Source organism: Macaca mulatta, chromosome 4 (genome assembly GCF_049350105.2).
Source record: "Macaca mulatta isolate MMU2019108-1 chromosome 4, T2T-MMU8v2.0, whole genome shotgun sequence".
Lineage (NCBI taxonomy): Eukaryota > Metazoa > Chordata > Mammalia > Primates > Cercopithecidae > Macaca > Macaca mulatta.
This window is the reverse complement of record NC_133409.1, coordinates 114,416,884-114,427,152: the sequence shown is the minus strand read 5'-3', so window position 1 is coordinate 114,427,152 and position 10,269 is coordinate 114,416,884. Positions and strand designations below refer to the sequence as shown.

Below are 10,269 nucleotides of genomic sequence, written 5' to 3'. Positions count from 1 at the left end.
TAGTCAATGCTTTGAGAGATGTCGCTACAGAGGATAGGGAATGCCGGAAGGCACCTAGCCCAGCCTGGAGAGATAGGAATGCTTAGTCATTCCAAGAAAGGAATGCAGTTGGGTGGGTGAGGGTGTTACAAGCATAATGGCTAGCATGAGCAAAGGTATAGGACTAGGAACAATATCACATGTTTGGGAGTTGCTGGAATTAGAAGGAGACACGTGGCCAGAGAGACAAGCAGGGTCCACATTGCCCATCCCAGGGAGGACCTTATATCCTCCCCAGGTATAGTAATATCCATGACTTTATCTTTTTATTCCATGTTTTTAGCTGTTTATAAGAAAGACACCTGTGGGCGAGTCTGAGACAGAGTTAGAGATTAGTCAACTCTACAAATTATCAACATGTAGACAGAAACTGTAAAATGAATGTGACCACTCAAGGAGGTCACATTGAAAGAGAGGGTCTGAAGCAAACCCTGGAGAACTATAACATTTAAGAGTCAATGAAAAAGGATGAGAATGAAAGATAAAAATCTAGGGGACAACAGGACAATACCATGCCATAGAAATTGTGAGAGCACAGAGACGTCCAGTGAGATTAAAACCAGAAATTGTATCTAATAATTAGGAGATAATAGTGGGTTAGTTTAAGTTAAGTGGGTTAGTGGGAACAAAGGACATAATGCAATAAACTGAGACATGAATGGCATGATGTGTAGTCAACACTTAGAAGAGACTTGGATGAGAATGAATGGTCTGTTTTAGGCAAGTTGCTTGTTTTCTCTGAAGGAGAATCCTGACTACATTTAAAGACTGACTACATTTAAAGGTTTAAGTGGAAATAAAGGGGAGTGAGGGAATATTGCTGGAGCCAATTTTATGTGAAGTCAGAAGAAAGTGTAATAACGATTCTATTTTGATGAGTAGTCTTTCAACCAGAGAAGGAGCACATCTTCCTTTGTGAATGAATAGAGTGAAGCAGGGGATGTTAGGGCAACTTTAAAAATCATTTAGGTAGTGCTTGCTTTGGCAGCACATATGCTAACATTGGAATAATACAGAAAAGATTAGTTTGGCCCCTGCACAAGAATGACATGCAAACTCACGAAGTATTCCATATTTTTTCCTAATTGAAAGGCACAGAGAGATAAGTTAGATACAGAAGCAAAACTCAATGGATGCTGTCTTCAAGATACCCATCTCACATCCAATGACATCCACAGGCTCAAAGTAAAGGGATGCAGAAAAATCTACCAAAGAAATGAAAAGCAGAAAAAAGCAAGGGTTGCTATTCTAATTTCAGACAAAACATACTTTAAACCAACAAAGATAAAAAAAAAAAAAAGACAAAGAAGTACATTACATAATGATAAAGGGTTCAATTCAACAAGAAGAATTAACTATCCTAAAAATATGTGAACCCAACACAGGAGCACCCAGATTCATAAAGGAAGTTCTTAGAGACCTATGAGGAGATGTAGATAACCACACAACAATAGTGGGAGACTTCAACATCTCACTGATAGTATTAGACACATCATCAGTAAAGAAAACTAACAAGGATATTCAGGACATGAACTCGACACTTGATCAAATGGACCTAACAGACCTCTACAGAACTCTCTACCACAAATCAACAGAATGTACATTCTTTTTGTCTGCACATGGCATATACTCTAAAATTGACCACAATTGGTCATAAAACAATTCTCAGCAAATTCAAAAAACCAAATTCATACCAAACAATTCTTGGATCACGGCACAATAAAAATAAAAATAAATACTAAGAAAATCACTCAAAACCATACAATGACATGGAAATTAAACAACCTGCTTTTGAATGACTTTTGGGTAAACAAAGAAATTAAGGCAGAAATTGAGAAATTATTTGAAGCGAATAAGCACAAAGATACAACATATCAGAATCTCTGGGACACAGCTAAAGCAGTGTTAAGAGGGAAGTTTATAGTGCTAAATGCCCACATCAAAAAGTTAGAAAGATCTTAAATTAACAATCTAATATCACACCTAGAGGAACCAACCCCAAAGTTAGCAGAAGAAAAGAAATAACCAAAATCAGAGCTGGACTGAAGGAAATTGAGATGTGAAAACCATACAAAAGATGTTTAACAAATCCAAGAATTTGTTCTTTGGAAGAATAAATAAAAGTTCTAGTTAGACTAGTAAAGAAAAAAAGAGAGAAGATTCAAATAAACACAATCAGAAATGACAATGGGTATGTTAGCACTGACCCCACAGAAATACAAAAAATAAAAATAAAAAATCTCAGAAACTACAATGAACACCTCTATGCACACAAATTAGAAAACCTAGAAGAAATGGACAATTTCCTGGAAACATACAACCTCCCAAGATTGAATTAGAAAGAAACGGGATCCTTGAACAGACCAATAATGAGTTCTGAAATTGAGTCAGTAATAAAAAGCCTACCAACCAGAAAAAGCCTAGGACCGAAAAGATTCACAGCCCAATTCTACCAGATGTATAACAGCGAGCTGGTACCATTACTACTGAAACTGTTCCAAAAAATTGAGGAGGAGGGCCTCCTCTCTCACTCATTCTATGAGACCAGCATCATCCTGATATCAAAACCTGGCAGAGACCCAACAACAAAGAAAACTTCAGGCCAATAACCTCGATGAACATAGATGCAAATATCCTCTACAAAATAGTAGCAAATTGAATCCGGCAGCACCTGAAACAGCTAATCCACCACAATCAAGTAGGCTTTATTCCTGGGATGCAAGGTTGGTCCAACATACGCAAATCAATAAATGTGATTCATCACATAAACAGAACAAAAAACAAAAACCACATGATCATCTTAATTGATGTTGAAAGACTTTATAAAATTCAACATCCCTTCCTGTTAAAAACCTTCAACAAACTAGACACTGAAGGAACTTACTTCAAAAAGAAGAACCACCTATGACAACCCCATAGCCAACATTATACTGAATGAGCAAAAGCTGGAAACATACCCCTTGAAAACTGGAACAAGGTAAAGGTGCCTTTTCTGTCTACTCCTATTCACCATAGTACTGAAGTCCTAGCCAGAACAGTCAGGCAAGAGAAGGAAGCAAAAGGCATCCAAATAGGAAAACAGAAGGTCAGACTATCCCTGTTTGCAGACGATATGATTCTATACCTAGAAAACCCCATAGTCTCAGCCCCAAAGCTCCTTGATTTGATAAACAACTTCAGCAAAATTTCAGTATACAAAATTAGTGTACAAAAATCAGTAGCATTCCTATACACCAACAATATTCAAACTGAGAGCCAAATCAAGAACACAATTTCATTCACAATAGCCACAAAAAGAATAAAATACTTAGGAATAGAGTTAACCAGGGAGGTGAAAAATTTCTACAATGAGAATTACAAAACACTGCTCAAAGAAATCAAAGATGACACAAACAAATGGAAAACAATCCATGCTCTTGGAGAGAAAGAATTGATATGTTAAAATTCCCATACAGCACAAAGCAATTACAGATTCAATGCTAATCCTATCAAACTACCAATGACATTCTCCACAGAACTATAAAAAAACTATTTTAAAATGCATATTGAATGAAAAAAGAGCCTGAATAGCCAGTGCAATCCTAAGCAAAAAGAACAAAGCTTGAGGCATCACATTACCTGACTTCAAACGACAGTACAAGCCTACAGTAGCCAAAACAGCATGTTAGTGGTATAAAAACAGATACATAGACCAATGGAACAGAACAGAGAGCACAGGATTAATGCCACACAACTACAGCCATCTGATCTCAACAAAGTAAACAAAAACAAGCAATAGGGGAAGGATTCCCTTTCAATAAATGGTGCTAGGATAATTGTCTAGCCATGTGCAGAAGATTGAAGCTGGACCTCTTCCTTACACTATATACAAGTCAACTCAAGATGGATTAAAGTCTTAAATGTAAAGCCCAAAACTATTAAAACCCTGGAAGATAACCTAGGAAATACCATTCTGGACATAAGACCTAGAAAATATTTCAAGACAAAGACACCAAAAACAATTGCAACAAAACAAAAAAATTGACAAATGGTACCTAAGTAAACTAAAGAGCTTCTACACAGCAAAAAAGAAACCATCAGCAAAATAAAAAGGCAACCCACAGAATGGGAGAACATATTTGCAAACTGTGTATCTGACAAACATCTAATACTCAGCATCTATAAGGAACTTAAACAAATTCACAGGCAAAAAACAAGCCCATTAAAAAGTGGGCAAAGGATATGAACAGACCTTTCAAAAGCAGACATATATGCAGTCAACAAGCATATGAAAAAATGCTCAACATCACTGATCATTAGAGAAATGCAAATCAAAACGAGATACAAGCTCATATCAGTCATAATGGCTATTAATGAAAAGTCATAAAATAACAGATGCTGGCAAGGTTGTGGAGAAAAGGGAATGCACATATACTGCTGGTGGGAGTGTAAATTAGTTCAGCCACTGTGGGAAGCAGTTTGGTGATTTCTCAAAGAACTCAAACTAGAATTACCATTGGACCCAGCAATCCCATTACTGGCTTTATGCCCAAAGGAATATAAATCATTCTTCCATAAAGACACACGCACGTGAATGTTCCCTGCAGCACTATTCATAATAGCAAAGACATTGAGTCAAGCTAAATTCCCATCAATAGTAGAGTGGATAAAGAAAATATGGTACATATATACCATGGAATACTACACAACCATAAAAAAGAATGAAATCATGAGAATGAGAATGAGATCAGGTCCTTTGCAGCAACATGGATGGAGCTGGAGGCTATTATCTTAAATGAACAAACACAGGAACAGAAAACCAAATAGCATATTCTTACTTACAAGTAGGAGCTAAACATTGAGTATATGTGGATACAAAGAATGGAACAACAGACACCAAGGCCTACTTGAGGGTGGAGGTTGGGAGGAGGATGAGGAGTGAAAAAGTACCTATGGAGGAGTACTATTCTTATTACCTGGGTTATGAAATAATCTGTCTACCAAACCCCCACAACATGCAATGTACATATAGAATAAACTATACATGTACCCATGAAGCTAAAATAAAAGTGTAAAAAGTGTATATTTGGAAAATAGTAAGAATGCAACAATAAAAGTAGTACAAATTAAAAAATAAATAACTAAAATCTTTGCTGATGGCAACAATAAACATTTAAGTAATCTTTTCATGAGCAGATAATAATGTTCCCATATTCAAATTTGGAAGGTATATACGATTATACAGTGACTTTTTTTTATCTTTGCTTCTCATTCATCTGTTACCTTGTGAGAAATAGTTTATTAAGCACTTACAATATGCAGGTATTGTTTCCATGCTGGAAACATGTTCTCCATGCTGGAGATAACAGCAGTCAAAAAAAATAGAGGACGTTTCTCCTGATGTGGCTCTTTTATTGTTGTGTGTGCTGATAGAGAAAAAGAGAAAGGAAGAGATTGATAATAAATGAATAAAACAAACAGATGAGCAATATATACATATTAAAGCTATTTGAAGAAAAAGAAAGTAGGCAATAGTTGTGGGCAGGTAGGCAGCTACTGTATTAATGTAGGACAATCAAGGAGGGCTCTCTGAGAAGTGGGTTCTGCAGAGGCCTGAAGGGAGTATGGGAGTAGGCTTGAGGTTAACTGATGGGAAAGTGTCTCAGACAGTGGAAGCTATAAATAAAAAGTCCCTGAAGCAGGAACATCCTGGAGTGTTTGAGGAACAACAAGAGTCTGTGTGGAGTTAAGCAGGAAGGAAGTGGGAGAGACAGACAAGTGGCAGTCATAGAAGAAACCAGAAGCAACGTCTGGTGTAGCTTTGTGGGCTTCAGATTGTTCTTTATTTTGAGTGTTCTGCTTGAAAATAGATTATAGTGCTGATGCAAAACACTGGGGGTCTCGTTAAAATGCATATTCTGATTCAAGAGTTTGCAGGTGGGACTTGAGATTCTGTGTTTCCAAGCTCCCAGGTGACGTGGTTGTTGCTGGTCTGTAGACCATACTTCGAGAGCGCTGGACTAGAACCAATAATGAGGACATCCACTCTGCTCCAGACCCTCTAGGGGTGTGAGAAAACAAATAGCAACTTTGTGACATTTGAATGCAAAGCGAGGTGGCAGGTTTCAGTCAAAGTAAGTGGTTGGAGGAGCATTTTGAAGAGAGGTTGAAGATCCAGCAATTTTGCTGATACATGGCTGAGTTTCCAAGGTTGCGGTGAAAGTTTTTAGGGTGGGTCAGTGTGTGGGATTAGGTCAGATGAGTGGATGTACAGAATTTTATGAAAAAGGTACAAAAATAATGAATGTGACCCAACACCTTGAGCTGTTCATACTGACTGAGATAAAAAAGGGTGTGAGGAAAGGTGGCATACTCCTGACATTCTCTTAGGGGAAGACATACTATCAGTTTCAATGTTAGCCCCCTTCATAAGATTACTATCTTTGGTAGACTGTTGTAGTGAGCTGAAAGTGGCGTGTGTCAGCAATTGGGAGTCTTTCCAGGATCAGGAGGTGGTCTGGGGGTCTCCTTTGCAGTTCCTGTAATAGCAAGGTCCAGGCCTGGGGAGATACAATGCTATCTGGAATGGACAGAGCTCTGCATTCCTCCATGGCCACCTGGTTCCCTTTCTCAAAGCAATGTACTAGTCTCCTACGTATTCTTTCAGAGCTATTTTAATGCAGACAAAAGACTCAATGCAGATTAGAACATTTCAACACTAGAATTAACAAGGTGAACTTAATGGACATAAAGTTAATACTACACCCAAAGCTGCAGAGTACACATTTCACTTTTTTCAAGGGCCCATGGAACATTTATACAAATTGATTCATACTGGACCATGAGGCAAGTCTCAACAAATTCCAAAGGTTTGGCACCGTAGGAATTACATTCTCTGACAAAATTACAATCATTCTAGAATTCAATAGCAAAGCGATAACTAGAAAAAAAGTCAATATATTTGAAAATTAAGAAACTATTCTAGGCTGGGCACAGTGGCACACACCTATAATCCCGGCACTTTGGGAGGCCAAGGAAGGACGATCACTTGAGCCCAGTTTGAGATCAGCCAGGGCAACAAAGCAAGACTCCATTTCTAAAAAAATTAAATAATTAGCCAGGCATGGTGGTATGCATCTGTGGTCCAACCCAGCTACTCAGGAGATTGAGGCTGGAGGATTGCTTGAACCCAGGAGTTCAAGGCTGCAGTGAGCCATGATTGTGCCACTGCACCCCAGCTTAGGTAACAGAGAACGACTTTCTTTAAAAAAAGAAAGAAAGAAAGAAACTGTTCTAAGTAATTCATGAGTTAAAAATATACCATAACAGATCAAAATATTTAGAATTAAAAGAAAAAATTATTTTATTATAACTTGTTGGATGCAGGTAAGGCAATACTCAGAGAAAAGGTTTTAATCTTAAACACTTGCATTAGATAAGAAGAAAAGACAGGAAAATTAATCATCTATATTCAAAAGTTAAGAAAGAAAACAAAATTAACCCAAAAAATGTAGAAAGATGAAAAGAATAAAGAATATGAATTTAATGAAATAGAATACCAACATGCAATAGAGAGGCCCAGCAAAGCCAAAAGTTGATAATTTGAAAAGAATACATTTGATAAACTACTGATGAATTCAAGACATTTTTTAAAAAGAAGGTAAAAATAGAAAGAGGGATATATCTATAGAAGCAGCAAAACTGGGCCGGGTGCAGTGGCTCACGCCTGTAATCCCAACACTTGGGAAGGCCGAGGCAGGAGGATCACCTGAGGCTGAGAGTTTGAGATCAGCCTGACCAACATGGAGAAACCCCGTCTCTACTAAAAATACAACAGATTAGCCGGGCATGGTGGCGCATGCCTGTAATTCCAGCTACTCGGGTGACTGAGGCAGGAGAAGCGCTTGAACCTGAGGCCGAGGTTGCAGTGAGCCGGGATCATGCCATTGCACTCCAGTCTGGGCAACAAGAGCAAAACTCCGCCTCAAAAAATGTACTCAAGAAGAAATAGAAAATATTAATATTCTTATTCCCCTCAAATTAATTGATTCAGTTGCTAAAAATTATCATACTCAAAATATACAGGCACAAATTGTTTTACCAAAATATTCCAGCAAATATTCTAAGAATGAATAATTCCAATCTTACACAAACTATTCCAGAGGACAGAAAAAGAGAGGACACTTGACAAATCATCATAAGACTTGAGCATAATCTTTATACCAAACCAAGGACAGTTTGAGAAAGGAAAATCTAATTTATGAATTTAGAAAAAAAAATCTAAGCAAACGTTAGCAAAATGAGTCCTACAATGTATAAATAGGTCGGGGAGGGCAGGAGGGGAATATACCTCAGGAGGAAAGTAAAAGAAAATGAGGGCTGGGCGTGGTGGCTCACGCCTGTAATCCCAGCACTTTGAGAGGCTGAAGAGGGCGGATTAGGAAGTCAAGAGATCAAGACCATCCTGGCCAACATGGCGAAACCCCGTCTCTACTGAAAATACAAAAATTAGCTGGGCATGGTGGTGGGTACCTATAATCCCAGCTGCTCAGGAAGCTGAGGCAGGAGAATCACTTGAACAAGGGAGGCAGAGGTTGCAGTGAGCGGAGATTATGCCACTGCACTCCAGCCTGTGAGACAGAGCTAGACTCTGTCTCAAAAAAAAATAATTTAAAAAAAGAAGAGGAAGGAGCACCACCAGAAGCACAGAAGGAGGAGCTGGCTATCAGGAAAGTTGGTGGATTGATACCAAGAATTAACTTCACCTCCTTTACAAATTTTTTCTTTTGAGACAGGGTCTGGCTCTGTTGCCCAGGCTGTAGTGTAGTGTAGTGTAGTGTAGTGTAGTGTAGCTCATAATTTGGGATTTGTGGGGATACGTGGCCCCTAGTTTTGTGGGGTTGTCTGTGCCCCATAATTATTTTGTAATTTTAGTTGTTCTGTGTGTTCTACGAGGGAATTTGGGAGAAGCCACTGCCAACTTCACCTTATCTCAGAGCAGAACTTTCTAATTTCCCAGCTCAATATACCTTGTACATAGGAAAGTTTTAATAACTATTTGAAAATGAGGTATCATTTTCTTCAGGCACTTTGTAACGTTAGAGCAAGGAGCATCAAAACTGTAAAGGACACTTGTTATCCCAGCACTTTGGGAGGCTGAGGTGGGTGGATCACTTGAGGTCAGGAGTTCGAGACCAGCCTGGTCAACATGGTGAAACCCCATCTCTACTAAACATACAAAAATTAGCTGGACAAAGCAATCACCAATAGCTACAAGATTTACTTGGTGTCAGCATCTGTCCAAGAGGAAGCAATGGGATATCTGACAAACTTGACTTCGAGGAAGTCAACAAGCATTTATCTGGAAAACTCAGTGATCCAAATTGAAAGTGTCTGTGGTAAGACTAAGGAGCTTGAATATTCTGAGCTCCCCTCACTCTCAAAGGTACCCAACAAAGGTCCCTCCAAGACAAAGCTATTATCCAAACTGAGAATAAATTGTTAAGAGAATCTGAGCTGAGCAGGTCAGGGACAGTAGAGACCAAGGAAATATAAGGTCCAGATAAAAGTGGTAAGGGAGAATAGAACCAGAAAATCTTAGAATTTAAATCTTCATATCATTGGACACTTTATAAAAACAACCAGAAGAGGGTGGTCTAGAGACATTAAATGTAAAAAACCCAAAATGAGTATAAGCCAAGCTTCCTTTCTAAAACTTCAGAAAACCTAATTTGGTGTAAAAATGAGCATCAGAAAAGAGTGAGCTAAAATCACATTCAAATTTATTATAGGGCAGGGAGAAAAAAAGAGTAGAATTTCTATAAATAATAAAGGCATGCCAGAAAGATGCTCTCACAAAAAGGAAAGCTATAATATTTTTAAAACAGCTAACAGATAGATCTGAAAGATAAACCAGAATAAAAAACCTTAGAAATAAAGTGGTAGGAATCAATAAAGAATTAGACATAAAATTAAACATTCAGTTCAGAAATTCTCTAACTAGAAGTATAATACAAGAGCAAATAGACTCAACTGGTGATGACTTACAATAAATAGAAAATGAAGGAAATTTTTAAAGATCAAAAAAAAAAAAAAAAAAAAAAAGAAGGTGCCAGGGACTGAGGTGGGAGAGACGGAAATGGAGAGTCATTGTTTGATGGGTATAAATTTCAGTTTTGCGAGATGCGAAGTGTTCTGGAGATGGATGGTGGTGCTGACTGCACAACAATGTCAATGTGCTTAATGCCACTG

At 38.0% G+C, this 10,269-nt stretch overlaps 1 non-coding gene across 1 annotated transcript; it reads left to right on the top strand.

Moving 5' to 3' along the window:
- The first annotated feature begins 1,011 nt into the window (after nt 1–1,011).
- LOC114677785 (U6 spliceosomal RNA) lies at nt 1,012–1,118 on the top strand. The gene has a single exon (XR_003729231.1). It is a non-coding gene; the product is annotated as a U6 spliceosomal RNA (small nuclear RNA).
- The last annotated feature ends 9,151 nt before the right edge of the window (nt 1,119–10,269 follow it).